General features: G+C 41.9%; 1 long non-coding RNA gene across 1 annotated transcript in view; it reads left to right on the top strand.

Moving 5' to 3' along the window:
* LOC126279140 (uncharacterized) overlaps positions 1–27,445 on the top strand; it is a 255,033-nt gene that overhangs the window by 172,545 nt on the left and 55,043 nt on the right. Inside the window, exon 3 of the long non-coding RNA XR_007550791.1 lies at positions 7,561–7,768. This is a non-coding gene — a long non-coding RNA (uncharacterized LOC126279140). The remainder of the gene's footprint in view (positions 1–7,560; positions 7,769–27,445) is intronic.

Raw genomic sequence — 27,445 nt, 5'->3', positions numbered from 1 at the left:
TTTTATATTTTTTCAACCAAAATTAACTTATTTTTCAAGGTACTGTGTTACTGAGTAAAAACAGTTTTCCAAGAGATATGATGTGACCGATTTTTTAAAGCTATGGATTTTGTTTATGGCCTTCAGGTTACTTGGCAGCTTATTAAACAAATGTGAACCTGAGTGATATACACCTTTCTTGCAGTGTGGTATAACAATGATGTCTGTGCATGTCACTATTTGCCCTTGTATGGTGTTCATGTACAGATTTATTTTGAAGAAATACATTTCCATTTTTTAGCATGCTTTTTTTAGGAACATCACAACTTCTAGTATATAGATACATGGTAGGGGTAGAATCTCCAGTTCTTTAAAGAATGGTTTGCATGATTTTCGGCTGTTAGCATTTTTCATTATCTTCACAATCTTTTTTTGTTTCCGGAATGTGGTTATGCTATGAGGAGAATTTCCCCAGAATATGATGCCATATCTCAATAGGGAGTGTATGCAAGTGTAATACACCACTCTAACTGTTTCAGGACTTGTGTTGTTCCATATAAGCCTCATCGCATAAGTCATTTTGGATAGTTTAGAATTTAATGAAGTGATGTGGGAATTCCATTTAAGATTGTCTTGTAAGTAGATGCCAAGAAATTTTGTTTAAGTGACACTGGTAATTCTTTGTTTTTCTATGGACATGTTTGGTTTTAATGGGTTTTTATTTTGTTGTGTATGGAAGTGTAAGACAACTGTTTTTTGAGGCTTTATCAGTAATTTATTCCTCATAAACCACTCTGTGACATTTTCATTTGTGACTTTAGCATTTAAACTTAGAGCCATTTCATTTTCACCTTCAATTAATATGCTTGTGTCATCTGCAAACAGCACTGGTTCGGAGTGTTGAACATGTAGGGGGAAGTCATTTACAAAAATTAGGAAGAGAAAGGGACCTAAAATTGAGCCTTGTGGTACACCGTGGGTTAATGTGGAAGGTTTCGATTGGTAAGCTTGGAGTTCGTTATTTCCCATGTGTTTTACCTCTGTTATCTGAGAGCGATTTTATAGGTGGGATTTCAACCACTCGTGTGGCAGGCCTCTTACACCATACCACTCTAACTTTCTTAGGAGAATTTCATGGTCTATTAGATCAAATGCTTTTGTTAAATCCAGGAAAATCCCCGAAACATTTTTGTGACTATCCACTGAATTTAGAGCGATTTTATAGGTGGGATTTCAACCACTCGTGTGGCAGGCCTCTTACACCATACCACTCTAATTTTCTTAGGAGAATTTCATGGTCTATTAGATCAAATGCTTTTGTTAAATCCAGGAAAATCCCTGAAACATTTTTGTGACTATCCACTGAATTTAAAATAATATTTGAGACTAAAAGTGGCTGTTTTAGTACTGCACTGAGGCATGAAGTCATGCTGATATCCTGAAATCATATTTTTTTTTGTTAAAGAAATCAGTTAGTTGTAGCAGAACTAGTTTTTCAATGACTTTTGAAAAACCTGATAGGAGTGTCACAGGCCTATAGTTCACCATCTGCTGCCGATCGCCCTTTTTGTAAAGGAGTACAACTTTTGCAGTTTTTAACTGTTTTGGGAAAATACCATTTGATAGTGAAGAATTGCATATATCTAGCAGTGGCGTGTGTGTCTTTTCAGCTGATACTTTTATAATATAGTCTGGGACATCGTCGACTCTGGCTGAATAATTACTTTTTAATGACTTTATGCTGTTTAACAGTTCTTCCCTACTTATTGGTCGGAGGAACATGGATGTATTTGTTACACTATTTCCAGAAGTTTCCTGTAATATTTTGTTTGATGTTTTTCCCATTTGATCCTTCGCTAACTCATGAGCCAAATTGGTGTAGTAAGAATTGAAGTGGTTAGTGATTAATTTTGGATCAGTGATCTTGCTGCCCGCCTGTGACAATACAATGTTTTTGTGTGTTTCCACCTTTACATATTCCACATTTACATATTCCACATTGTCTTAGCTTTGTTTGATGAGTCCATAATAAGTTTGTCATTTTCCCTTAATTTTGCTTCCCTTATTACACAACTAGAGAGTTAACTTATATTTTTTGAAGTAGTGAACAAATTCAGGGCTGCTATCTGTTTTTGATAGCGCAAAAAGTTCTCTTTTTCTTCTACTTGATACTTTGATCCCTGATGTAATCCAAGTTTTGGGTTTGCAGGGGCCTTTATAATTTTTTTTCTTTTTTGGAAATGCAATTTCGAAACAATGTCAGTAAATGTCCATGAAATTATCCAGCTTTTCATCTGTGCTGTAACTGTTGTAGATTTTATTCCACGAGTGGGTACTTAGCATGTGTTTGAAGTGCTCAATATTTTGTATGCTGAATTTTCTCTAGTAGATAACACTTCCATTCCTAGACAAATCAACACTTCCGCATACGGCAAGTTGCTGTGCATTGTGGTCACTGTAGCCGGTATTAAAGTTTTCTGAGGTGTGCATGTCAGTGTTTACAAAGATCTGATCAATAAGTGTAGCACTAGTTTTTGTTACGTGTGTAGGGGAGTTTATTTTAGTGCAAAGGTTATATTCTTGAATAATATTAAGGAATTTTTCTCTTTGGTGGTTCTGTGTTAAGAGGTCAATATTAAAATCACCACACAGAACTATAGTTTTGCAAGTATTTTTAAGTTTCCCTAGTGCAAGGTCAAGTTTTTTAAAGAAAATATTTACATTGCTGTTGGGTGACCTGTAAACACACATTATTATAGTTTTTCCTGATGTTATTTCAACAGCTGAGGCTTCAAAGTGTTTTTCGCTTCCTAAGTGATTTACACAGTCTATTATCTTATAGTCTATGTTTTCTCACCATAGTGTCTGCTTGTGTCTGTGTGTGTGTGCGGATGGATATGTGTGTGTGTGTGTGTGTGTGTGTGTGTGTGTGTGTGTGTGCGAGTGTACACATGTCCTTTTTTTTCCCCTAAGGGAAGTCTTTCTGCTACCGGGATTGGAATGACTCCTTACCCTCTCCCTTAAAACCCACATCCTTTCGTCTTTCCCTCTCCTTCCTGAAAAAGCAACCATCGGTTGCGAAAGCTAGTAATTCTGTGTGTGTGTTTGTGTGTTTTGTTCATTGTGCCTGTCTGCCGGCGCTGCTTGGTAAGTCTTGGAATCTTTGTTTTTAATATATTTTTCCCATGTGGAAGTTTTTCTATTTTATTTACAGTTTATGTTTTCTATTACATAAATGCAGCTTCCTCCAAGCTTTGATATTGATCTGCAAAAGTAGTTTGCCAGAGTGAAACCGGTTATGTTTGAATACTGTAAATGGTCCTTCTCTAGCCAGTGCTCACATAAACATAAAACTGATACCTCCTTCCACTCATTCCTAAGAAGCACATTTATTTCATCAAGTTTGTTTGGTAGGGACTGTACATTTTGGTGAACGACTTTTAAAGTGTATGTATAAGTTTGTTCTGTAACACATTCCCCTGTGGCATCCTCAGCTACTCTAAAAAACGTCTACCTGTCCCTTGGTGTGTGTTTCTTCCCAGCCATTTACCTAATGTGTTTTGGCCCATTTTTGTGTTATTCATTCTTTCCTTGGGTTTCATACTTCCTTGTGGGTCAATTTGGACCCCTTTAACATGTTCTGCTTTGAAAGGTGAAGCAAACTTAAGAATCGTATGGTAGCATAGTATTTCTGTTATCCATTAAATGAAAGGGACAAAACATGACTGTTGTAAAAGCCTTTTGGACCCCATGACAAATGAAATTGTTTCCAAAAGAATAAACTGAATTCAGATTTTCAACTCTGCAGCAAAAAAATTATCATCAGCATATATGATGAAAAGTGCTGCCTTTACCCAGAAGATACAGGTCACAGGCTGGTGGCTGGTATTAAGCACAACTGAGTTACTCAGATCTGGCAGACTGAATGCATTAAAGTTACACATTGAAGATGCTGGATTGCACTATGGCATCAAACACAGTCAGCTATCACAATCATCTCACATTGCCTTAATAATCATTGAATTAATTTTCAGTTTTATCATTACATATTATTAACCTTTCTTTGATACTTGTACCTGTTTACCTCAACAAAATGAAAACTACAATGATTTTTTTCTACGAAAAGAAGTAAACCAAATTCAGATTTAGAAACTCTGCCCCATAAGCATAATTTAAGAAGGTACTATGCATCACTGTAATTCCAAGGGAATGTTATACCTGAAGGGTAACAAGGCACACATTTGTTACTTATCATTACACACTTTGATGAAGCAGTTGATTAGAAAGCACTCAACTCAGAGTGAAGGTAGATGCTTGGTGCAAAGCACAGAGGAAATTCAGAATTGCAGCAGAGGTGTGGCCTGTTCCTACTGCACTGCTCCATTCTCCATAGTAGTCTACCTACTGGTTAGAGCATGTTTTCATTCTCTGCTCTAATACCACCCAAGAAAAGTTTACTGACTATACACACAATCATTGGCATGCATGTGAGCATTGCTGTATGGCAAATTACAAGTAATCTAATAACTATGTAACTACAGTGCAATGCAACTACTGTTGTAACTGTGACCAGGATGGTCGCGGGTTTGAAATGACAGAAAGCGCGGCGGGACTCGCGGAGAAGCCCGCGAACAACAACGCAACGAGAGAAGATGGACACGACCAACGAAGGACAAACGAACAACAACAAGGTTGAACAATGGAGTCACAAGGAAACCTAACAAACACGTCCACTCATACACAGCACAAGTAAGTCAGCTGTCTATGCGAGGCGATGTGTCCACAGGCGTACACGAGATTAGGCTGGCTGGCTGAGTGAGAGGCAGGCACTTAAGTACTCCATCGGGGGCACTGCTATTGGCCGCTGGAACCATGTCTTCCACTGTGGCGCCCTCACACTAAATGCAGGCCAGGAGGCATGCACCACCACATCTTATGGCAGGATGGTGCAGAGACCTCAAGGGGTCTTCGACGTCCATGACGTCTGCCGCGGATTCAAACACTGCGGCGCGTGGTACCAGAACTACGTAATATGAAAATTGCATTAACAATTTTGATATGAACTGGTCAGTCATAACCAGTGCTTGATTCGTAAGAAAAAAAGGGGGGGGGGAGGTTCCAGTACTGTGAACATCCAGGGATCATCATCATTTAAGACTGATTATGCCTTTCAGCGTTCAGTCTGGAGCATAACCCCCTTATAAAATTCCTCCATGATCCCCTATTCAGTGCTAACACTGGTGCCTCTTCTGATGTTAAACCTATTACTTCAAAATCATTCTTAACCAAATCCGGGTACCTTCTCCTTGGTCTTCCCTGACTCCTCCTACCCTCCACTGCTGAACCCATGAGTCTCTTGGGTAACGTTGCTTCTCCCATGCGTGTAACATGACCCCACCATCTAAGCCTGTTCACCCTGACTGCTACATCTATAGAGTTTATTCCCAGTTTTTCTTTGATTTCCTCATTGTGGGCAGATCGTAGCTGAGTGCTCACTGCATTAGCTTTGCTACACCTCGCTTCCAGTTCTTTCACTATGTTGCCATCCTGTGAGAATATGCATCCTAAGTACTTGAAACCATCCACCTGTTCTAACTTTGTTCCCCCTATTTGGCACTCAATCCGTTTATATTTCTTTCCCAGTGACATTACTTTCGTTTTGGAGATGCTAATCTTCATACCGTAGTCCTTACATTTCTGATCTAGCTCTGAAATATTATTCTGCAAACTTTCAATCGAATCTACCATCACAACTAAGTCATCCGCATATGCAAGACTCCTTATTTTGTGTTCACATATCTTAATCTCACCCAGCCAGTCTATTGTTTTCAACATATGATCCATAAATAATATGAACAACAGTGGAGACAGCTTGCAGCCTTGTCTTACCCCTGAAACTACTCTGAACCATGAACTCAATTTACCGTCAACTCTAACTGCTGCCTGACTATCCATGTAGAGACCTTTAATTGCTTGCAAAAGTTTGCCTCCTATTCCATAATCTCGTAGAACAGACAATAACTTCCTCCTAGGAACCCAGTCATATGCCTTTTCTAGATCTATAAAGCATAGATACAATTTCCTGTTCCACTCATAACACTTCTCCATTATTTGCTGTAAGCTAAAGATCTGGTCCTGACAACCTCTAAGAGGCCTAAACCCACACTGATTTTCATACTCACACTTTCCTTTCAACAATACCTGAGAAGATTTTACCCACAATGCTGATTAAAGAGATACCTCTGTAGTTGTTACAATTTTTTCTGTTTCCATGTTTAAAGATTGGTATGATTACTGCTTTTGTCCAGTCTGATGGAACCTGTCCCGACTCCCAGGCCATTTCAGTTATCCTGTGTAGCCATTTAAGACCTGACTTTCCACTGTATTTGATGAGTTCCGCCTTAATTTCATCCATCCCAGCTGCTTTATTGCACTGCAATCTATTGACCATTTTCTCCACTTCCTCAAATGTGATCCTATTTCCATCCTCATTCCTATCCCATTCTTCCTAGAAATCTGAAACATTATTGATCGTATTTTCACCTACATTGAGCAACTCTTCAAAATATTCCCTCCATCTGCCCAAGGCATCCACAGGATTCACCAGCAGTTTTCCTGACCTGTCCAAAATACTTGTCATTTCCTTCTTACCTCCCTTTCGAAGACTGCTAATTACACTCCAGAAAGATTTTCCAGCAGCTTGACCCAAGCTGCTGGAAATGTCCTGGAAATTTAAACTTCTCAAAATGTTATTTTAATGCTTTTCTGAACATTTTAAAATTGTGAGTACATAATTTGTGTTACTCTGCTTCAACTGCACCAAAAGTGTTATTGTAACATATTTCAAAATCTGCAGTTCTGCTTTTCTCTCATAGATGTACTGGTAGGCATTCCTGGTGTATACCATCACAAATCCAGCACTGGTCATAACCATTAATTGAAACAATGACTGATTCATTATCATATTTTTTGGTGTCTTCCACCTGTATTTATGTCTACATTAGGTGAATACTGAGCCTCAATATGATATTGAACTAACTATATCAGTTCCTCCATACAAATGGTTTCCGTAATTGGAGCTTGTGCCAGTTTTACTATGCCAGCACAGTCCATTCATTACATCTATCATTTTTGACAGGTGTCTGTGTACTAATTCATTAAAAGAAAGAAGAAAGCCAGCTCCTGGCAAATTCTCTTCAAGGTTCTATAAAATTTGCGGAAATCCTCTGGGGATGTAAGAGCACACAGGACACACACATCTGTGAATAGAGGAGCTGAATAGATCCATATAACTAGTACCTGTTTTACTCCCCTCTGTAAGTAGCACTATTTCAGATCCTTTACAAGCAGTAGCACTATTCCAGATAGAGGGAACAAAATGACTTTCTCCATGGTAAGCAGCATGGATTTCTAATATACAGTCATATGGATTCTAACTTATTGACTCCATACATTATTATCTAAGAGCTATAGATTGATATAACCAGTAAAACTCAATATTTCATACATGAAGCTTTTGGTTCAACATATGAATAGAAAATGAGTTTGATACTAAAACAATTTTGTTTATATTCTTAACAGTCTGTCTCAGTTTCTGACAACAAGATTGAAATGTAGAAGGGTCAGCTAAGAACATTCAAGGACCAGGATGCACTACTATGGCCAATGTTTGCTGTTATCCAATCAGAAGAACAAGACTGCAGCCTCTCCCAGCTATGATTTGTTCTTGCTGCAGCCAGTAAAAGGATGACATCATCATGTAATTTATGCAGAAGGATTCATGAAGATGGTATGTATGCAAGGTTACCAGACTTACTTGCACCACTTACATGAGGCAGCATTTACAGTGTACATGCCAATATTTTCATTTGTCTATAGATTAACTGACCAGACAGTTTTAGTTCAGCTTGCGTGATGAGAGCAGAGCTGTTTTGAATTTTTGAGAAACCAGGATTCTTATTATTCATCAGGTGATGGTTAAAGGAATTCCTTTGGGCAAAGCATTTAAATTCAACCCCACCGGACACTGCACAGATAATAACTGAGTGTTTAGAAATGGTTCATAAGCAACAGTTTAAAAGGTAGTTATCTGTAGACATCATATTATCACTGCAATAATAATGTGGAACAATGATCCATGATTAAGTGGGAGCAACTTCAGTGACACATACTTTACTAATTTACCAAAAGATTACACGCAATGGAGGATACATGTAGAGCAGAGCTTCTGGACTGAAAGGATATTTACGCCATGTGATTCTGCCAGCTGATGTAAAACTGGAGAAATGGAGTGAGTATCCTGTGAGGATTAGTACAGCAACAGTGTGGCCTTGTTAGTAGTTACACCTGTCAATACAGGCAGCAGATGAATGGACTCGTCTGGCAATGGCGTAGACAGGTTGGTCACTATGTAATGCAGGCACTGGGTGACAATATTGGGACCAAAACACAGAATCATTAGCCCGAAGCAGAAAGGCTTGCTTGCCATTTTCAATGGAAATGTTGGTAGGTTTGTTGTTAACCAACATTATCACTGTGTGGGCACTGCATCCCAATACCAGATATGGACGTGTATAAGGTATTTGCAGAGGGTCTTACATAGTGTAACATGAGAGCATGTACTGAGATATTTGTGAATGAATATGGGGAGTCTGCATAGTGGGATTCTGCGGATAAGTGGCAACTGGAGATGCAGTTCTTAATTTGCTGTATTAAAAAGGAAGGATCTTGTGTGCTTAGCCCTGCTGTTGGCTGAAGAACTCTGAAGGAAGCCTGATGGTCTAGCTGCAGTCAAATTCTGCTGCTGATGCACAAATATTGGGTTTGAATGCTGCATGAAAACAAAGAAACACTGGAAATAATTTTTTAAGGTCAACAAACCAGAAGAGTCTTGATGTGTCAGAGCCAACTTTAAAGTTTTGTGCCAACATGTCACCATACCATTACTGGATGTGTGGTAGCTGGTGGTACGATGATGTATACAACCATATAAATCCACCAGTTCACAAAACAAAGTGGTCTGAAGTTAATTTTCCTGGTCCATTGTGAAATACATTGGACAACTGAGCTGCGAGTTCCACATGTTGAGACAGGTTTATGTGGCTGTTCCTGCGAAAATGTCCAGGATAGGCACTGCTTCCACCAGTGGCTGAAACTACCAGTTGCAGAAAAAATATACTTAAAGTCTTGTACAGTAGTGAGCAGTCTGACCAATAAGAAAATTGGTGTGCAGGGTCCTTGAAGAAACCAATTGGTTTGTGGACATATCATCCCACTTTAGCATATTTACATGCCAAACAAGTGTTTACCCACAACCTGCAGTCATGCTTCTTACTTGACCATACAAATCTGTCCAGCATCACCCATCCATTGCAGCTGTCTCCAGAATGAGGAAGTCCATGAACAGCACCGAGCGAGGTGGCGCAGTGGTAGCACACTGGACTCGCATTCGGGAGGACGACGGTTCAGTCCCGCGTCCGGCCATCCTGATTTAGGTTTTCCGTGATTTCCCCTAAATTGCTCCAGCCAAATGCTAGGATGGTTCCTTTGAAAGGGCACAGCTGACTACTTTCCCCATCCTTTCCTAATCCGATGAGACCGATGACCTCGCTGCTTGGTCTCTTCCCCCAAAACAACCAACCAACCAACCAACCATGAACAGCATTAAAGATTTGTTTCCTAAAAAACAGCAAAATGGAACACCTTGAGAAATGTTACACCACACAAGGAAATTGGCTATTGGTAACTTCTGTAGACACTCTACTGTCAGTGGTTTCTTGATAAATGCCTGCAGCTCCACATCAATGTGTTGTGCCATAGCCAGTTCATGTAGTTAATGCTTGCAGACACCAAGAAATAATCAGCCATAATATTATCTGCACCCCATAAATGATGAATAACAAGAGTAAACTGACTGGTCAGTTTCAAATGGTGGAACTGTCTTGGCAAGAAAGTCATGAAGGGTGTGGAAAGTCATGGAAACTGGTTTGTGGTTGGTAAAAACTGTGAAGTGGTGAGCTTCTATGTTCAGTCTAAAATGCTTAATGGCTTCATAGGTTGCTGAAAATTCTCTGTTGTAAACTCTCCATTTTGTTTGTGACTCCAACACTGCAGTCAAATAATCTGCGTGGCTGCAACATACCACTAACTTCCTGTTGCTGTTTGGTTAGAACGTACTGCAGTAGCTAGGGGACAGACAAATACCATGTGCTAGAAGCACTGCACCCCTCTAGCTGGAATTGACCATGATGAGTGCTGATGACATTTCTGGAGTTTATGTGATGGGGTATTATTCTCTGGCAAGTTGGGCCTGACAGTACAGCTGTGAGGGGCATTTGTAAGGTCACGGTATAGGGCAGATAGCACCTGTAAAAGTTCACCATATGATACCAAAAAAGAAAAAAACATGGTATAACTGTTGGAATTTTTCTGGATGAGGCACAGACTGAAACAAGTTAACCTCTTTTTTTTGGAAGTTTATCAAAAATAATCTGTGTTATTTGTCATGGTCCACACCATAATTTGAGAAAACTAACATATAATCCAGAAGACATAGAAGGGTAGGAGGCCACAAAGCACTTCATTGACAAAACACTACCATGTTGAGATGTGTTCATAAGGCCAAATGGTACTGTGATGTTTTGGAAGAGGCTGAAAGGAGCAGTCACTACCATCTTGATATATCTGTGGGTGCCACTGGAGTCTGGTGGTATGCTTTTTGGAAATTAGTAAAGCTGAACAACTGAGCACGTGCTAATATAGCTCTAAAATCCTTGAGGTGTGGAACAGGGTAACAGTCAGGAATTGTCTGAGCGTTCAAAGTTCAGTGGTCTTTTCAAAGATGTCAGCGACTGTCTTTTTTCTTTACTAAACATCCATGGGCTGCTTGAACATCAAATAATCCTTGTGATCAATAAGTCTTCAAATTTTTTTTTTCAGTGTAGGATACTTTTCAGGTGACAACCTCCACAATTTGAAAGCAACCGGTGGCCATGTCATAATAGGAATGTGATGGCTAGCGTTATGCAGTATCCCAGTGAGGTGCATAGGCAGCTGTTTTGAATCATTCAAAGTCATCTGGGGAATGATGTCATCTTCTAATATCCGTAATTTAGTCTGAGACATCCAGAGAGCAGTAGTTCATTTTTTGATTTGAGCATGAAATGCACCATAGTCAGCATTAATGCGTGTTTTCTCTAGCTTAAAGCTCACTGCCTTATAAAGTGGTCACTAACACTGTTAATTGTGTGGTGAAAAGTTCTTTTAACAATGATGCTTCTGTGTTGATAGGTTGCTTCTGTGTACTCCAGGCACTGCTGTACCTGAAACTGCTATGTTTATCAGTTCATGAGCAATATAGGGTCATTTAGTATGCCCATAAACTGTCTCAGCATTCATATGGAGTTGGACTTTCTGTATGGAGAAATCAGTATGAAACTGGTGTAGAAAATACACCACAAGAGTTTTGTGACACTGGAGATTCTGAAGATCCACTACAAGCTCTTCATGAAACCCAAACTCACCATCTCGCTGCATTGTCCAGAAATAGGTATTTTTGAGCTATTCACAGTGATGGGCCAGGATGCAATGGAAGATTGGTCTTCCAGTTTCACCGGAACAACGCAGAGATCTGATCCTGAGTTGACCAAATAATTCTGAGTACTGTAGTGTCCTGGACATCAAGTGGCGTGACGTAAAAAAACTGTTAACAGTGGAAGCTTAATTAGACTTCCCTGGTAGTCATTTCTGATATTAGGGAGAAATCCACATTTTTGTGACAGTGTCTACAGCTGATATCGGCACACATGAAATGGAAATTCCTGCAGTGGTAGGGCATAAGCCCTTTACATCAGAGCAGTTGGTTGTGCATATGTCCAATTGCTGACCTCTTTTGGATAGTTGCACAGAGGGGTGCATTTTCTAGTCATCTGTCCAAAGTGGGAATCATATCAACCACAGCAAGTGCTGCATTGCCTGGCAGGCTGAGGGCTGCTTGGACTCACTTGAGTTTGCTGGAATTGCCATGAGAAAGTGCTAAAGTCATGCTGTAATGAGCTAACTAGTTCTGCTAGTGGAAGCTGCTCCCCTCTAGTGGCGTCCATTGTAACTATACTCAGGACACCATTTTCCATATGTGTTGCATTATCATGTATCTATATCTACATCTACATACTTTTGCTGCAAGCCACTGTACAGTGCTTGGCAGAAGGTACCTGTACCACTTCCAGTCATTTCCTTTCGTGCTTCACTTACAAATGTAGTGAGGGAAAAACAACTGTCTGTGTGCCTACGTATGAGCCTTAATTTTTTGTACCTTATCTTTGTGGTCCTTATGTGAAATGTATATTGGTAGCAGCAGAAGTGTTCTGCAGTCAACTTCAAATGCCAGTTCTCTAAATTTTCTCAGTAGGTTTCCTTGAAAAGAACATCACTTTCCCTCCAGGGATTCCCATTTCAGCTCCCAAATCATCCACATTATAATTGCCCGCAGTTTGAACCTACCAGTAAAAAACCTAGCAGCCAGCCTCTGAATTACTTCGATGTCTTCCTTTAATCTGACCTGGTGTAGATCCCAAATACCCAAGCAGTTCTACAGAATAGGTCACACTAGCATCCTATATGCAGTCTCCTTTACAGACGAGCCATGCTTTCCTAAAATTGTTCCAGTGAACCAAAGTAGACCATTCACCTTCACTATGACAGTACTCACAATGTAATATAGACTACTGGCCATTAAAATTGCTACACCAAGAAGAAATGCAGATAATTAATGGGTATTCACTGGATAAATATATTATACTAGGAACTAGCATGTGATTACATTTTCACGCAATTTGGGTGCATAGCTCCTGAAAAATCAGTACCCATAACAACCACCTCTGGCCGTAATAATGGCCTTGATACGCCTGGGTATTGAGCCAAACATTTACAGCTGCCCATGCAGCTTCAACACGATACCACAGTTCATCAAGAGTACTGACTGGCGTATTGTGACGAGCCAGTTGCTCGGCCACTATTGACCAGATGTTTTCAGTAGGTGAGAGATCTGGAGAATGTGCTGGCCAGGGCAGCAGTTGAATATTTTCTGTATCCAGAAAGGCCCGTACAGGACCTGCAACATATGTTCGTGCATTATCCTTCTGAAATGTAGGGTTTCGCAGGGATCGAATGAAGGGTAGAGCCACAGGTCATAACACATCTGAAATGTAACGTCCACTGTTCAAAGTGCCGTCAATGCAAACAAGAACTGACAGAGACGTGTAACCAATGGCACCCCATACCATCACGCCGGGTGATACACCAGTATGGTGATGCCGAATACACGCTTCCAATGTGCGTTCACTGCGATGTTGCCAAACACGGATGCAACCATCATGATGCTGTCAACAGAACATGGAGTCGTCCGAAAAAATGTTTTGCCATTCGTACACCCAGGTTCGTTGTTGAGTACACCATCTCAGGCACTGTCTGTGATGCAATGTCAGGGGTAACCTCAGCCATGGTCTCCGAGCTGATAGTTCATGCTGCTGCAAACGTCATCAAACTGTTTGTGCAGATGGTTGTTGTCTTGCAAACGTTCCCATCTGTTGACTCAGGGATCGAGACGTTGCTACAGGATCCGTTACAGCCATGGGGATAAGATGCCTGTCATCTTGACTGCTAGTGATGCCAGGCTGTTGGGATCCAGCACAGCATTCCATATTACCCTTCTGAACTCACCGATTCCATATTCTGCTAACAGTCATTGGATCTCGACCAACGCAAGCAGCAATGTCACAATATGATAAACCGCAATTGCGATAGGCTAAATCTGACCTTTATGACAGTCGCAAATGTGATGGTACACATTTCTCCTCCTTATACGAGGCATCACAACAACGTTCCACCAGGCAATGCCAGTCAATTGCTGTTCGTGTATGAGAAATTGGTTGGAAACTTTCCTCATTTTAGCACGTTGTAGGTGTCCCCACCGGCGCCAGCCTTGTGTGAATGCTCTGAAAAGCTAATCATTTGCATATCACAACATTCTCTTCCTATAGGTTAAATTTCGTGTCTGTAGCACGTCATCTTCATGGTGTAGCAATTCTGATGGCCAGTACTGTATATTTGGTCAGCAATGAGTAACCAAATCCAAATTTGTGGTGTTACTTGAAACCACAGCATTTTTGACTGCAAAAGGCAACTGTCTAACCTCCACGTGTTTCAGTGTTGCCTCAGGCACTTTGGTTTCAGATGCTAGCGACCAGATATGATGCCAGAATGCAGAGATAACTTGTCATCAATAATTTCACTTGCCAAGACTTGTTCAATTTGAAGATCTGTCGGTTTATGCACTCGGCAAAGCACATTGTCCTCAAAGTGTACCTATTTTTGTGCATGTGACATGTTTTGCATGATATCAGATAATAACAACAAGGTTTAAGAACCTAACTATCAAATTTTAAGAATGAATTGAAGGTTGTCATAAGGGATAATGTAGGTGGCAAATGAAAGTTGTAGGAGCCAGAACTATAGGTCCTGTTGTTGTACTGTGTACAGCAGGACAATGCATTTTCCTTGTGGTGCAGAAGACACGACGCAGCCTATTAGCAAATTGCCTGCAAGGTGCAATTCATGAGAAGTGTTCAGTAGTAGTCCAAAATTTATTGCCACTGATAGAAAGGTGGTTACTTCCTCTGAGGTAAAAAACAACTGTGCTGATGAGGTGGCATCCATAGTAGCCAGCAGTGTGTCCTCACTTTTGATGTGTTTGTTGTCTGCCATGGCGCTATTTGGAGTCACCGATTACACAATACAGAACAGGGCAATGAGACAATGGTGGTAAAAAGAAAGTGAGCCTTGAGCAGTCGCTGGTGAAGTATCAGTGCAGCAGCAGTGCAGAAACGAGTCGCAAATTTAGCTTTCATACGAAGTGCATTCAAGTTCTAAGGCCTCCGATTTTTTTCATTGTCAGTACATCCCAGAGATGGCAGCACTGTACGGCAGATGGAATTTTGCCGCCAGCGGCGAGAATGAGAACTGTTTTAAATACTTAAAATGGCGACGTTTTCCTTACTTTAACAGCGTGCAGTCATTCGTTTTATGAATTTGCGTGGTGTGAAACCAATTGAAATTCATCGACAGTTGAAGGAGACATGTGGTGATGGCGTTATGGATGTGTCGAAAGTGCGTTCGTGGGTGCGACAGTTTAATGAAGGCAGAACATCGTGTGACAACAAACCAAAACAACCTCGGGCTCGCACAAGCCGGTCTAACGACATTATCGAGAAAGTGGAGAGAATTGTTTTGGGGGATCGCCGAATGACTGTCGAACAGATCGCCTCCAGAGTTGGCATTTCTGTGCACACAATCCTGCATGACGATCTGAAAATGCGAAAAGTGTCATCCAGGTGGGTGCCACGAATGCTGACGGACGACCACATGGCTGCCTGTGTGGTATGTTGCCAAGCAAGGTTGACGTGCAACGACAGCATGAATGGGACTTTCTTTTCGTCGGTTGTGACAATGGATGAGACGTGGATGCCATTTTTCAACCAAGAAACAAAGCGCCAGTCAGCTCAATGGAAGCACACAGATTCACCGCCACCAAAAAAATTTCGGGTAACTGCCAGTGCTGAAAAAATGATGGTGTCCATGTTCTGGGACAGCGAGGGCGTAACCCTTACCCATGGCGTTCCAGTACGGTAACAGGTGCATCCTATGAAAATGTTTTGAAGAACAAATTCCTTCCTGCATTGCAACAAAAAAGCATGTGCTGTTTCACCAAGACAACGCACCCGCACATTGAGCTAATGTTATGCAACAGTTTTTTTGTGATAACAACTTTGAAGTGATTCCTCGTGCTCCCTACTCATCTGACCTGGCTCATAGTGACTTTTGGCTTTTTTCAACAATGAAAGACACTCTCCATGGCCGCACATTCACCAGCCGTGCTGCTATTGCCTCAGCGATTTTCCAGTGGTCAAAACAGACTCCTAAAGAGGCCTTCGCCGCTGCCATGGAATCATGGCGTCAGCGTAGTGAAAAACGTGTACTTCTGCAGGGCGATTACGTCGAGAAGTAACGCCAGTTTCATCGATTTCGGGTGAGTAGTTAATTAGAAAAAAAATCGGAGGCCTTTGAACTTAAATGAACCTCGTATTTGTTTTGTAGTTTGACTCTTAATTTCTTTCCAAGTGTTTGTGCACTTGCATATTTAATTACATAAAATGCAGGTGTATTCTCGTATTTGAGAAGAGTAATATTGCTTATTGATAGCTGTAAAGTATAAATTCGTGGAGTCGTTAGATATTGGTAGTAGGATGGAAAGGGTGTGTGCGTGCTGTGTGCGGGCGCAGGAGGAGCTGGCCGCGGTTCGTGAGCAGCTGAGCTTGCTGTTGGCCATGGTCAGCCACCTTCAGGCTGCTGCCTTGAGGTGCAGTGACAGCGGATGGCCTGGCGCGTCGCTTGAGACACCCCAGGTGTCGCTTGCTGCGTTCGCTGACTCAGCTGCCGAGGCATCTTCTAGTGTACCCGGCGCGTTGGTGCCGCACTCACCTCAAGCTGAGTTGCAGACTGCAACTCGCCCGTGCGTCCTGTCAGTGGGCAGGTGGCCACTCCTTCAGCAGGGCCCGGGCAGGCACACAGGGGCAAAGGCTTGCTGGTTATTGGGAGCTCCAACGTTAGACGGGTGATGGAGCGCCTTAAGGAAATAGCGTACTGGGGTGGAAAGAAATTCAACGTGCACTCGGTTTGTCTGCCGGGGGGCCTCATCCAAGATGTGGAGGTGGCCTTGCCTGTGGCTGTCGAGCATACGGGATGCAGTCGTCTGCAAGTAGTTGCTCACGTTGGCACCAATAATGCCTGTCACTTGGGTTCTGAGGCAATCCTCAGTTCGTACAGGTGGCTGGCTGATTTGGTGAAGACCGCTGGCCTCGCACGCTGGGTGCAAGCAGAGCTCTCTATTTGCAGCATCGTTCCCAGAGTGGATCGGGGTCCTTTGGTTTGGAGCCGAGTGGAGGGTCTCAACCAGAGGCTTCGTCGACTCTGTGACGGTCTTGGCTGCAGATTTCTGGACTTGCACTATTGGGTGGGGAATTGTAGGACGCCCCTAGATAGGTCAGAGGTGCACTACATAAACGCAGCGGCTACTCGGGTAGCAGAGTACTTGTAGTGTGCACAAGGGTTTTTTTAGGCTAGGCTGTAGTGCAAGGTGTCCTGATGTACACTCACCAGTCGACGTGCAGGCAGGGAAATCAGGACATGCTCAGTGTAAAGACTCTTCAGCTGTCAAGATATTAGCAGTATATTTTCAGAGTGTTCGAAATAAAGTTCGTTGAATTTACTGCCCTCCAGGAAGCATGTGGCGCGCAAATTATTCTCGGGACTGAGACCTGGCTGAGCCCTGAGATAGGAAGTTCTGAAATATTTAGTGAGGGTTGGAACGTGTATCAGATAGACAGATTAGATACCGTAGGAGGTGGTGTCTTCATTGCAGTTGACAAAAATATTGTCTGCTGAGGTCAAAGTAGAGTGTGAGTGTGAAGTTATCTGGACACGTTTAACAGGGCTAGGAGAAATAAAGTTAATTGTTGGGTGTTATTACCAGCCACCAGGCTCCACCATGACAGTTCTAGAATCATTCAAACGGAGTCTACATTCTGTATCGCAAAAGTACCCGAATCATGCTATATTAGTCGGAGGCGACTTCAGCCGACCTAGTATAGAATGGGATGTCTATCGATTCATTATAGGTGGTACAGACATCCGTCATGTGAATTACTTTTCAACACATTATCTGAAAACTGTCTTGAGTAGCTAAGTTGACAGCCAACATGTAATGGAAATATTTTAGATCTGGTAGCCACGAACAGACCAGACCTCATCGACGGTGTCAGTGCTGAGACAGGGATTAGTGATCATGATGTTGTCATTACGACTATGGTTATGAAAGTTAAAAAGTCGGTCAAGGAGGCTAGGACAGTATTCTTACTAGAAAGAGCAGATAAGCAGTTGTTAGCATCCCACTCAGTAAGTGAATCGACTTCAATTACTTCCGGTATGATGGATGTGGAAGAGTTATGGGCACATTTTAAACACATTGTAAATCACAAATTGGAGAAGTATGTGCCAAAAAAGTGGGTTACGGATGGAAAAGACCCACTGTGGCTTAACAGCGAAATTCTGAGAATACTCAGGAAGCAGTTGCACTCTCAGTACAAGAAAGATCGGGAGAATGAGGACAGGCAAAATTAGTATAGATTCATGCTGCTGAAAAAGAGTGATGTGGGAGGCATACAACCACTACCACCATCATACCTTACCAAAATATCTTGCTGAAAACCCAAGAAAATTCTGGTCTTACGTAAAATTGGTAAGCGGGTTGAAGGCTTCCATCCAGTCACTCACTGATCAGTCTGGCCTAGCAATGGAAGACAGCAAAACGAAAGTGTTGTTGTTGTGGTCTTCAGTCCTGAGACTGGTTTGATGCAGCTCTCCATGCTACTCTATCCTGTGCAAGCTTCTTCATCTCCCAGTACCTACTGCAGCCTACATCCTTCTGAATGTGCTTAGTGTATTCATCTTCATCTCTTGGTCTCCCTCTACAATTTTCACCCTCCACGCTGCCCTCCAGTACTAAATTGATGATCCCTTGATGCCTCAGAACATGTCCTACCAACTGATCCCTTCTTCTAGTCAAGTTGTGCCACAAAGTCCTCTTCTCCCCAATTCTATTCAATACCTTCTCATTAGTTATGTGAACTACCCATTTAATCTTTAGCATTCTTCTGTAACACCACATTTCGAAAGCTTCTATTCTCTTCTTGTCTAAACTGTTTATCGTCCATGTTTCACTTCCATACATGTATACACTCCATACAAATACTTTCAGAAATGACTTCCTGACACTTAAATCAATACCCGATGTTAACAAATTTCTCTTCTTCAGAAACGCTTTCCTTGCCATTGTCAGTCTACATTTTATATCCTCTCTAGTTCGACCATCATCAGTTATTTTGCTCCCCAAATAGCAAAACTCCTTTACTACTTTAAGTGTCTCATTTCCTAATCTAATTCCCTCAGCATCACCTGACTACATTCCACTATCCTCGTTTTGCTTTTGTTCATGTTCATCTTATACCCTCCTTTCATGACACTGTCCATTCCGTTTAACTGCTCTCCCAAGTCCTTTGCTGTCTCTGACAGAATTACAATGTCATTGGCGAACCTCAAAGTTTTTATTTCTTCTCCATGGATTTTAATACCTACTCTGAACTGTTCTTTAGTTTCCTTTACTGCTTGCTCAATACAGAGACTGAATAACATCGGGGAGAGGCTACAACCCTGTCTCACTCCCTTCCCAACCACTGCTTCCCTTTCATGTCCCTTGACTCTTATAACTGCCATCTGCTTTCTGTAAAAATTGTAATTAGCCTTTTCTCACTGTATTTTACCCCTGACACCTTCAGAATTTAAAAGGGAGTATTCGAGTCAACATTGTCAAAAGCTTTCTCTAAGTCTACATATGCTAGAAATGTAGGTTTGCCTTTCCTTAATCTTTCTTCTAAGATAAGTCGTAGGGTCAGTATTGCCTCATGTGTTCCAACATTTCTACAGAATCCAAACTGATCTTCCCAGAGGTCGACTTCTACCAGATTTTCCATTCGTCTGTAAAGAATCCGCGTTAGTATTTTGCAGCTGTGACTTATTAAACTGATAGTTCGGTAATTTTCACACCTGTTAACACCTGCTTTCTTTGGGATTGGAATTATTATATTCTTCTTGAAGTCTTAGGGAATTTCACCTGTCTCATACATTTTTTTCACCAGATGGTAGAGTTTTGTCAGGACTGGCTCTCCCAAGGCTGTCAGTAGTTCTAATGGAATGTTGTCTACTCCCGGGGCCTTGTTTCGACTTAGGTCTTTCAGTGCTCTGTTAAACTCTTCACACAGTATCATATCTCCCATTTCATCTTCATCTACCTCCTCTTCCATTTCCATAATATTGTCCTCAAGAACATCGCCCCTGTATAGACCCTCTATATACTCCTTCCACCTTTCTGCTATCCCTTCTTTGCTTAGAACTGGTTCTCCATCTGATCTCTTGATATTCATAGAGGTGGTTCTCTTTTCTCCAAAGGTCTCTTTAATTTTCCTGTAGGCAGTATCTATCTTACCCCTCATGAGATAAGCCTCTACATCCTTACATTTGTCCTCTAGCCATCCCTGCTTAGCCATTTTGCACTTCCTGTCGATCTCATTTTTGAGACGTTTGTATTCCTTTTTGCCTGCTTCACTTACTGCATATTTGTATTTTCTCCTTTCATCAATTAAATTCAGTATCTCTTCTGTTACCCAAGGATTTCTACTAACCCTCGTCTTTTTACCTGCTTGATCCTGTGCTGCCTTAACTATTTCATTCCTCTAAGGTACCCATTCTTCTTCTACTGTATTTCTTTCCCCCATTCCTGTCAATTGTTCCCTTATGCTCTCCCTCAAACTCTCTACAACCTCTGGTTCTTTCAGTTTATCCAGGTCCAATCTCCTTAAATTCCCACGTTTTTACAGTTTCATCAGTTTTAATCTACAGTTCATAACCAATAGATCGTGGTCAGAGCCCATATCTGTCCCTGGAAAAGTCTTACAATTTAAAATCTGGTTCCTAAATCTCTGTCTTACCATTATGTAATCTATCTGAAACCTTCTAGTATCTCCAGAGTTCTTCCATGTATAAAATCTTCTTTCATGATTCTTGAACCAAGTGTTAGCTATGATTAAGTTGTGCTCTGTGCAAAATTCTACCAGGTGGCTTCCTCTTTCATTTCTTAGCCCCAATCCATATTCGCCTACTATGTTTCCTTCTCTCCCTTTTCCTACTCTCGAATTCCAGTCACCCATGACAATTAAATTTTTGTCTCTCTTCACTATCTGAATAATTTCTTTTATCTCATTGTACATTTCATCAATCTCTTCGTCATCTGCAGAGCTAGTTGGCATATAAACTTGTACTACTGTAGTAGGTGTGGGCTTTGTGTCTATCTTGGCCACAATAATGTGTTCACTATGCTGTTTGTAGTAGCTTACCCGCACTCCTATTTTTTTTTATTCATTATTAAACCTACTCCTGCATTACCCCTATTTGATTTTGTATTTATAACCCTGTATTCACTTGACCAAAAGTCTTTTCCTCCTGCCACCAAACTTCACTAATCCCTACTATATCTAACTTTAACCTATCCATTTCCCTTTTTAAATTTTCTAACCTACCTGCCTGATTAAGGGATCTGACACTCCACGCTCCAATCCATAGAATGCCAGTTTTCTTTCTCCTGATAATGACGTCCTCTTGAGTAGCCCCTGCCTGGAGATCCGAATTGGGGACTGTTTTACCTCTGGAATATTTTACCCAAGAGGATGCCATCATCATTTAATCATACAGTAAAACTGCATGCCCTCGGGGAAAAATTACGGCTGTAGTTTCCCCTTGCTTTCAGGCAAAAGCTGAAATTTTAAATTTAGCATTTGAGAAATCTTTCATGCAGGAGGATTGTACAAACATATTGCCATTTGAGTCTCGTGCAGATTACTGTATGGAGGACATAATGATAGACATCCCTGGGGTTGTGAAGCAGCTGAATGGGTTGAAAATAAATAAATCGCCAGGTCCTGATGGGATTCCAATTCGGTTTTATAGAGAGTACTCTACTGCATTGGCTCCTTACTTAGCTTGCATTTATCGCAAATATCTTGCCCAACGTAAAGTCCCGAGTGACTGGAAAAAACGCAGGTAACGCCTGTATGTAAGAAGGGTAGAAGGAAAGATACTCAAAATTACAGACCAATATCCTTAACATCGGTTTGTTGCAGGATTCTCTAACATATTCTCAGTTCGAATATAATGAATTTACTTGAGACAGAGAAATTGCTGTCCATGCTTTAGAAAGCATCGTTCCTGCGAAACGCAACTCGCCCTTTTTTCACATGATATCTTGTGAACCATGGATGAAGGGTGTCAGACGGATGCCATATTCCTTGACTTCCAGAAAGCGTTTGACTCGGTGCTCCACTGCAGGCTCCTAACTAAGGTACGAGCATGTGGGATTGGTTCTCAAATATGTGAGTGGCTCGAAGAACCCAGAATGTTGTCCTCGATGGTGAGTGTTCATCGGAGGTGAGGGTATCATCTGGAGTGCCTCAGGAAAGTGTGGTAGGTCCACTGTTGTTTTCTATCTACATAAATGATCATTTGGATAGTGCGGATAGCAATGTGCGGCTGTTTGCTGATGATGCTGTGGTGTACGGGAAGGTGTCGTCGTTGAGTGACTGTAGGAGGATACAAGATGACTTGGACAGGATTTGTGATTGGTGTAAAGAATGGCAGCTAACTCTAAATATAGATAAATGTAAATTAATGCAGATGAATAGGAAAAAGAATCCCGTAATGTTTGAATACTCCATTAGTAGTGTAGTACTTGACATAGTCACGTCGATTAAATATTTGGGCGAACATTGCAGAGCAATATGAAGTGGGACAAGCATGTAATGGCAGTTTTGGGGAAGGTGGATGGTCGTCTTTGGTTCATTGGTAGAATTTTGGGAAGATGTGGTTCATCTGTAAAGCATACCGCTTATAAAACACTAATACGACCTATTCTTGAGTACTGCTTGAGCATTTGGGATACCTATCAGGTTGGATTGAGGGAGGACATAGAAGCAATTCAGAGGCGGGCTGCTAGATTTGTTACTGGTAGGTTTGATCATCACACAAGTGTTACGGAAATGCTTCAGGAACTCGTGTGGGAGTTTCTGGAGGAAAGGAGGCGCTCTTTTCGTTAATCGCTACTGAGGAAATTTAGAGAACCAGCATTTGAGGGTGACTTCCGCCAACTTATATTTCGTGGAAAGACCACAAAGATAAGAGAAATTAGGGCTCGTACAGAGGCATATAGGCAGTCATTTTTCCCTCGTGGAACAGGGAGAGAAGATGCTAGTTGTGGTATGAGGTACTCTCTGCCACGCACCGTATGGTGGATTGCGGAGTATGTATGTAGATGTAGATGTAGAAACCAAAGAACTCATCAGTAAGTAAAACGGAGAAATTCCACACTTCCGTATTGCTCCTAATGTTCAACTAATTGCATCCCCACAGTAATTATTATTATTGTGGTTTTTGTAAAATGGAGAGAACTGTTATTATTCATTACTAGGGTTAGGATTTTTATCATAGGGAATAATTTTTTGGTAAGACTGACAGTATCCTGAGTTCGTATAAATGCTTGTTACAAAAAAACTAAACAAAGTACTGTAATTTGTTAAGTCATATTTATGCATACATGGCCATTTCTCTCTGATACAACATATTTTAGGAAGTAAATGGTCACATTCATTATATTTTCACTCTTTCAAGAAACAAAAAAATTTTCTTCTGTGTGGCATTTCTCAGAACTGTACATCTCATTTTATTTCTTGGAAAGTGGTAAATATCTACCTTTCTCACCCATTTCACCAAGTGAAGTGGTACAGTGGTTAGCACACTGGACTCGCATTAGGGGGCCTTTCTCACCCATTTCACCAAGTGAAGTGGTACAGTGGTTAGCACACTGGACTCGCATTAGGGGGAAATATCTACCTTTCTCACCCATTTCACCAAGTGAAGTGGTACAGTGGTTAGCACACTGGACTCGCATTAGGGGGTACAATGGTTCGTACTTGCATTTGGCCATACTGATTTAGGTTTTTGGTGATTTCCTTAAGTCGCTTCAGGCAAATACTGGGATGGTTCCTTCGGCAGGGTACGGCAGATTTCCTTTCCCATCCTTCCCTGATCTGATGGGACCAATGATCTCACTGTTTGGTCCCCTCCTCAAATCAACTAACCAACCAACTAAACTCCCCTATTTCATTTGAATACATGATTATGAACTTCAAGACTTACCAAGCGGGAAAGCGCCGGCAGACAGGCACATGAACAAAACACACAAACACACACACAGAATTACGAGCTTTCGCAACTGGCAGTTGCTTCGTCAGGAAAGAGGGAAGGAGAGGGAAAAATGAAAGGATGTGGGTTTTAAGGGAGAGGGTAAGGAGTCATTCCAATCCCGGGAGCGGAAAGACTTCCCTTAGGGGAAAAAAAGGACAGGTGTACACTCGCGCACACACACACACATATCCATCCGCACATACACAGACACAAGCAGACATATTTAAAGGCAAAGAGTTAAGGGCAGAGATGTCAGTCGAGGCGGAAGTACAGAGGCAAAGAAGTTGTTGAAAGACAGGTGAGGTATGAGCGGCGGCAACTTGAAATTAGCGGAGGTTGAGGCCTGGCGGATATCGAGAAGAGAGGATATACTGAAGGGCGAGTTCCCCCATCAAACTCCTCACCCCACCGTCACCTCGCACTCCTACCTTCTACCTACTTCCTAAAATTCACAAACCCAAACATCCTGGCCGCCCCATTGTAGCTGGTTACCAAGCCCCCACAGAACGTATCTCTGCCTACGTAGATCAACACCTTCAACCCATTACATGCAGTCTCCCATCCTTCATCAAAGACACCAACCACTTTCTCGAATGCCTGGAATCCGTACCCAGTCTGTTACCCCCAGAAACCATCCTGGTAATCATTGATGCCACTTCCCTATACACAAATATCCCGCACGTCCAGGGCCTCGCTGCAATGGAGCACTTCCTTTCACGCTGATCACCTGCCACCCTACCTAAAACCTCTTTCCTCGTCACCTTAGCCAGCTTCATCCTGACCCACAACTTCTTCACTTTTGAAGGCCAGACATACCAACAATTAAAGGGAACAGCCATGGGTACCAGGATGGCCCCCTCGTATGCCAACCTATTTATGGGTCGCTTAGAGGAAGCCTTCTTGGTTACCCAAGCCTGCCAACCCAAAGTTTGGTACAGATTTATTGATGACATCTTCATGATCTGGACTCACAGTGAAGAACAACTCCAGAATTTCCTCTCCAACCTCAACTCCTTTGGTTCCATCAGATTCACCTGGTCCTACTCGAAATCCCATGCCACTTTCCTAGATGTTGACCTCCATCTGTCCAATGGCCAGCTTCACACATCCGTCCACATCAAACCCACCAACAAGCAACAGTACCTCCATTATGACAGCTGCCACCCATTCCATATCAAACGGTCCCTTCCCTACAGCCTAGGCCTTCGTGGCAAACGAATATGCTCCAGTCCTGAATCCCTCGACCATTACACCAACAACCTGAAAACAGCTTTCGCATCCCGCAACTACCCTCCCAACCTGGTACAGAAGCAGATAACCAGAGCCACTTCCTCATCCCCTCAAACCCAGAACCTCTCACAGAAGAACCCCAAAAGTGCCCCACTTGTAACAGAATACTTCCCGGGACTGGATCAGACCTTGAATGTGGCTCTCCAGCAGGGATACGACTTCCTAAAATCCTGCCCCGAAATGAGATCCATCCTTCATGAAATCCTCCCCACTCCACCAAGAGTGTCTTTCCGCCGTCCACCTAACCTTCGTAACCTCTTGGTTCATCCCTATGAAATCCCCAAACCACCTCCCCTACCCTCTGGCTCCTACCCTTGCAACCGCCCCCGGTGTAAAACATGTCCTATGCACCCTCCCACCACCACCTACTCCAGTCCTGTAACCCGGAAGGTGTACACGATCAAAGGGAGAGCCACATGTGAAAGCACCCACGTGATTTACCAACTGACCTGCCTGCACTGTGATGCTTTCTATGTGGGAATGACCAGCAACAAACTGTCCATTCGCATGAATGGACACAGGCAGACAGTGTTTGTTGGTAACGAGGATCACCCTGTGGCTAAACATGCCTTGATGCACGGCCAGCACATCTTGGCACAGTGTTACACCGTCCGAGTTATCTGGATACTTCCCACCAACACCAACCTATCCGAACTTCGGAGATGGGAACTCGCCCTTCAGTATATCCTCTCTTCTCGATATCCGCCAGGCCTCAACCTCCGCTAATTTCAAGTTGCCGCCGCTCATACCTCACCTGTCTTTCAACAACTTCTTTGACTCTGTACTTCCACCTCGACTGACATCTCTGCCCTTAACTCTTTGCCTTTAAATATGTCTGCTTGTGTCTGTGTATGTGCGGATGGATATGTGTGTGTGTGTGTGTGCGAGTGTACACCTGTCCTTTTTTTCCCCTAAGGGAAGTCTTTCCGCTCCCGGGATTGGAATGACTCCTTACCCTCTCCCTTAAAACCCACATCCTTTCATTTTTCCCTCTCCTTCCCTCTTTCCTGACGAAGCAACTGTCAGTTGCGAAAGCTCGTAATTCTGTGTGTGTGTTTGTGTGTTTTGTTCATGTGCCTGTCTGCCGGCGCTTTCCCGCTTGGTAAGTCTTGGAATCTTTGTTTTTAATATATTTTTCCCATGTGGAAGTTTCTTTCTGTTTGATTATGAACTTCAGCACTCTGCAACTGTGGATTTTTGTAGCCCATTGTTACTCTATGAGCAGGTAATTGCCCAAGCCATTCTGGACTCTGGCATGCAGACAAGTGTCTCACTGTCTTATTCAATCTTGTTGACATCAAAGAAATGTGCAGAATGGTTCAGAAACAAATCCTGAAATGAAGCAAAGTATTCAAATAAAATTACAGCAGTTTTTGTCTCAATTTGGGAAGAAAGTATCTTCAATTGATGGTATTGTAAAGGTGTGATCTAAGAGTAACTGTGGATAAATCTGCAATGGACTGGGAATGGAAGAACAAAGCAGCAAATGCTTCTAGGGTGATCCCACCAATTTTATTCAGCATTCTGTGAAGAATTTGTACAGCGTTCCTTTGTGCTGACATTCCCTTAAGTGAACTGAACCATCGAAAATTTCATGAATTCTTAGAAAAACTTACAGGCAAATCTCTTCCTGACACTTTCACATTAAGAAAAAACTGTCAGCTGGAGCTAACAAAAAAAAAGGAAGAAGTAGTCTAAATAAATAACAGTGCACCAAATCAGACAAAGGGTTAGAAATAAAAAAAGATTGAGTGTCAGCTGATGAAACCACAGACTGTATGGGAAGATATATTGTAGATGTCATTGTGAGAACTTTGGAAGAAGATGGCTCAGGCAAGAGCTTTCTAGTAACCTGGGAATACACAGAAAAAGTAAATTTTTTCACCATGAGTAAACTGTTCGACAGAACTATGGGTGCCACATGGCTCAAAGACATTAAGTATAGCAACATAGTACTCTTCATAATAGATACAACAACTTATATGGTAAAAGCTGTCGATTCACTGAAAGTAAAATGATGCATGAGATTTGTTTAGCTCACACCCTACAAAGAGTTGCAGAAGACATTCATAGTATTTGTATTGTATTTGTATTTATTTATTTATCCTGTGGATCACATATTGTACAAAGTACACATGATATAGGACAAGTCATTTTTCTTAACAAATATGTAGTTTGGAGAAAAAAATAGGCAATGGAAATTCAGTGATGTTAA

The sequence above is a fragment of the Schistocerca gregaria genome, chromosome 6 (genome assembly GCF_023897955.1).
Source record: "Schistocerca gregaria isolate iqSchGreg1 chromosome 6, iqSchGreg1.2, whole genome shotgun sequence".
NCBI lineage: Eukaryota > Metazoa > Arthropoda > Insecta > Orthoptera > Acrididae > Schistocerca > Schistocerca gregaria.
This window is presented reverse-complemented; position numbering and strand designations above follow the sequence as displayed.